General features: G+C 42.5%; 1 pseudogene; it reads left to right on the plus strand.

The window, feature by feature from the left end:
• Nucleotides 1-2,997: 2,997 nt before the first annotated feature.
• Nucleotides 2,998-3,555, plus strand: LOC101147815 (small ribosomal subunit protein uS11-like; annotated as a pseudogene).
• Nucleotides 3,556-3,994: the final 439 nt, after the last annotated feature.

Below are 3,994 nucleotides of genomic sequence, written 5' to 3' on the forward strand. Positions count from 1 at the left end.
TAAATTTGATATTTGTTCTTGCTTCAATTTTAGCAGAATGTATGTTTCTCAGGGAGGGGCTCTTTTCAAATGAATGTCTTGTCCTTCTGAGTGTCTAAAACTGGATTGACTTCAGACATACTGTAACAAGTTAAAACAAGTTTATTTTGGTGGAAAAAAGAAACAGAAATCCAAGCATAGTTTTTTCACTATGCATGGAAAATACACATTTCCATGAACTTTCTGAAGACCCCTTATGTATATATAAAAGTTAATTGGCTGAAACACTGAGCATATCAGGACAAATGGCAGGAAACAAAGCTACAAAGGTCAGGTGGGTGCTAAGACCTATCCTACCATATAGTTATAGTCATCAGCATCCTGGTCAGATATAAATCAAGGCAGAGACCATTCAACTGTCATAATCTTAGAAGATTTTATTGGCTGCCTATTACCTTCCCATAAGTGTGAATCACAGACCAAACATAATTGTGACATTATGCAACAACTTCCTCAATTCACTCCCCTCCAATCACAATGATAAGCTTAAAGGGAAACACACCTTGCTTCTTTGAACTTCACCTTTGTCCTGAGAGATGTGAAATTCCCAAACTGACCATGGCTTTAAACAACTAAATGTGTATTTTTAACACTGGAAGCACGCATGCTTCGCCTTTTTCCATGGAAAGCTTAGTAAACACAGGTGCTATAACCGGCTCCACTGCCTGAAGGCACATTTGTTTAATCAAGGTACTCTAATACAATTAGCAGAGAACAAAGGAGAGGCATTATGCAAACAACAAACAATTCAAAGCGATCCAGACTCAGATCTCCCTCCAAGAGTGGCAGTGGAGTGGCAGATCTAATGTCCTTATATCTGTTCTCTGTATGAGCATTTATGAAATGCCATAGAAACCAAATATTAAAACACCCACAATTTTAAGAGACAAGATAGGTGATGGAAGCCACCAAGAAGCAAGGAGCTCTCTAGGGAAGTGGCAAGAAAGGAGAGAGCCATTCAGAAGCCATGCAAGCCTGTTAAGGAGCTAAGTAGTTGGAATGTCTGGATACTCCCTAAATAAACACTGAAACACTTTAAATTTGTACATAAATAAAACTAAACCACAGTAGTCAACATAGGAAAGCCAACTATGGTGTTTTGTTTTTGCTGTTAAACACCTTGAAGACATCAGTTCATTCATGTATTCTACAAATATTGGTTAAGCATCGACTATATGCCAGGCACCCTTTTACGTATTGAGGATACAGAAGTGAATACTCCAGGCAAGACCTCTGTCCTTATGGAACTTATGTGATAGAAGGAGATGGTAAACCTGTAAACAGATGGATCTGTTAATCATGACAACAATGAAGAAAATAAAATTGGGTAACTAGAGAAGGAAATTGACTAAAACAGGAGAACGGGTCAAGTTTAGCCTGGTCAGGCAAGAGGTGGCATTTAAACTGAAGAGGAGACATTTGACCTGACACCAGATGATAATAAGTAGCTAATCTCACAAAGATCTAGGGGATATGGATTCTATGCAGGAGTGACACCCTGAGATTGGAAGCAGCCTCAAAGCTTTAAAGAACAGAAGGAAGGTCAATGCAGCTGGAAGATCATGGTGAAGAAGAGTCGGGAAATATGGTTGGAGAGAAGGGCACGGGCCAGATGATGAAGGGCCTGGCAGGCCAAGGTAAAGAGCTTGGATATTATTTAAATGCAATGGGGACTGAGTGCAGTTGCTCATGCCTCTAGTCTCAGCACTTTGGGAGGCCAAGGCAGGAGGATCACTTGAGACCAGGAGTTCAAGACAAGCCTGGGCAACATAGTGAGACCCTGTCTCTTAAAAAAAAAAAAAAAAAAGCAATGTTCTTTACTTAGCCAAGCATGGTGGTGCATGCCTGTGGTCCCAGATACTCAGGAGGCTTAGATGGGAGGATCACTTGAGCCCAGAAGTTCAAGGCTTCAGCGACCTGTGATTGCACCCCTGCATTCCAGCCTGGGTGGCAGAGCAAGACCCTGTCAATCAATCAATCAATCAATCAATTATGTGATGGGAAGTCATTGGAAGTTTTTGAGAAGAAAGATGAGATCTGATCTACATTACTAATCATTGCTATAAATACTGTATGGACAATAGACTGATAACAAGGCACAAAGGAGGAAGCATAAAAACCATGGTAGTTGCCCGAGCAAAAGATAATAGAAGTTTGGACTTGAGTAGCCACAGTGGAAATTATTTCACTTACTCTTGACAATGACCCATACAGTAAGTACCAGCCTGCTCATTTCACAGGTGAAAACACTGAGGATGGGCATGGATTATATATTAATAACATGATGAGTCACACAACTAGTGAGTAGCAGAGCCAAGATTCACTCAGGTCTGCAAGAACCAAAGCCCCACACCTCCTCTCTCATACCTCTCTGCCACCAAGTGGAGTCGAGAGCTGTTAGGAGGGTCAGCAGAGTTCAGAGACATGGATTCCCAGGCCCTCAAACCCAAGATCAGCAGCACTCTCCCTGGGGAAGGAAGAAACAGTATTTGGCAATAAAAAGGTGGATGCATGTAATGCATGTCACATAACACAGTGAACCTCAAAGATGCCTCGCTGGGGATCAGCCTTTCTCAAAAAAAGAAATACTCCATGATCCCATTTACATTAAATTCTAAAAGAGGCAAAATTAATACATGGTGAAAGAAACCAGAACAGTGATTAAGTGGGGGAAGTGGAAGTTTTATACTTTAAGTATGATAATAATCAGTTTTGTCACATCATCACAAGGAAGCTTTTCTCAGTATCAATGCATAAATATACTTGAAAAACAAAAAACCAAGATCAGCGATGCAAGCATTGTTATATAAGGAAATTCTGAATGCTGAACACTGCCAGACCCATGAACTGGAGATTCGCCATCTAAGACGTTTGCCAGTTCTAGGTCACCCTTACAAATGTGGAGCATTTGCGAACTGTCAGTCTTAAAAACCAGCAAGCGGGAGACGACATGTAGAAATGGCACCTCAAAAGGGAAAGGAAAAGAAGGAAGAAAAGGTCATCAGCCTTGGACCTCGGGTGGGTGTAGGAGAGAATGTATTTGGTGTCTGCCAAATTTTTGCATCCTTCGCTGACACTTTGGTCCATGTCACTTTTGTCCGTGGCTGGAAGATGCAGCCTCCAGCTGCATCCATTTTCTGCAAAGGGCATGATTTTTGTTCTTTTAGATCTTTCTGTCAAAGAAACCCTCTGCCGTGTTACTGGTGGGATGTAGGTGAAGGCAGACCCAGATGAATCCTCACCATAAGCTGCCATGCTGGCCACCCAGGATGTGGCCCAGAGGTGCAAGGAGCTGGGCATCACTGCCCTACACATCAAACTCTGGGCCACAGGAGGAAACAGGAACAAGTCCCCTGGACCTGGGGCCCAGATGTCCCTCAGAGCCCCTTGCCTGCTCAGGTATGAAGATCCGGCAGATTGAAGATGTCACTCCATTTCCCCTCTGACAGCACTCCCAGGAAGGGGTGTCACTGTGGTTGCCCCCCTTTGAGAGCTCCTCAAAATGTTTTCTGTTAATTAATTGCTTTCCTGTAAGAAAATAAAAAGCCAACCAATATGCCCTGAGCACTAATTATATGCCAGAGCCTCTTCTAAAAGCTTGACATGTTGAATCCACCAACAACCCTTAGAAACTGGTTCCAGGATTATTCCCACTTTAGAAATGAGAACGCTACAGCACTGAAGGACTGAGATCCTCTGATTGTTTGCTTATATCCCCAGTGAGACTGGAAACTCCTTGAGTCAGGTTCCATGTTCTGTGGCTTCATGGATCCTCAGGTGCTGTGATAATGCCAGCCACAGAGTAGGTACTCAAGAAGTGGGGCAAAAAATCAAAACCACAATGAAATATCAACTCACACCAATCATAATGGCTATTACTAAAAAGTCAAAAAACACAGATGCCGGTGGGGCTGCGGAGAAACGGGAACACTAAACTTCTGTTGATGAACATGTA

This window comes from Gorilla gorilla, chromosome 18 (genome assembly GCF_029281585.2).
Source record: "Gorilla gorilla gorilla isolate KB3781 chromosome 18, NHGRI_mGorGor1-v2.1_pri, whole genome shotgun sequence".
Taxonomy (NCBI): Eukaryota; Metazoa; Chordata; class Mammalia; order Primates; family Hominidae; genus Gorilla; species Gorilla gorilla.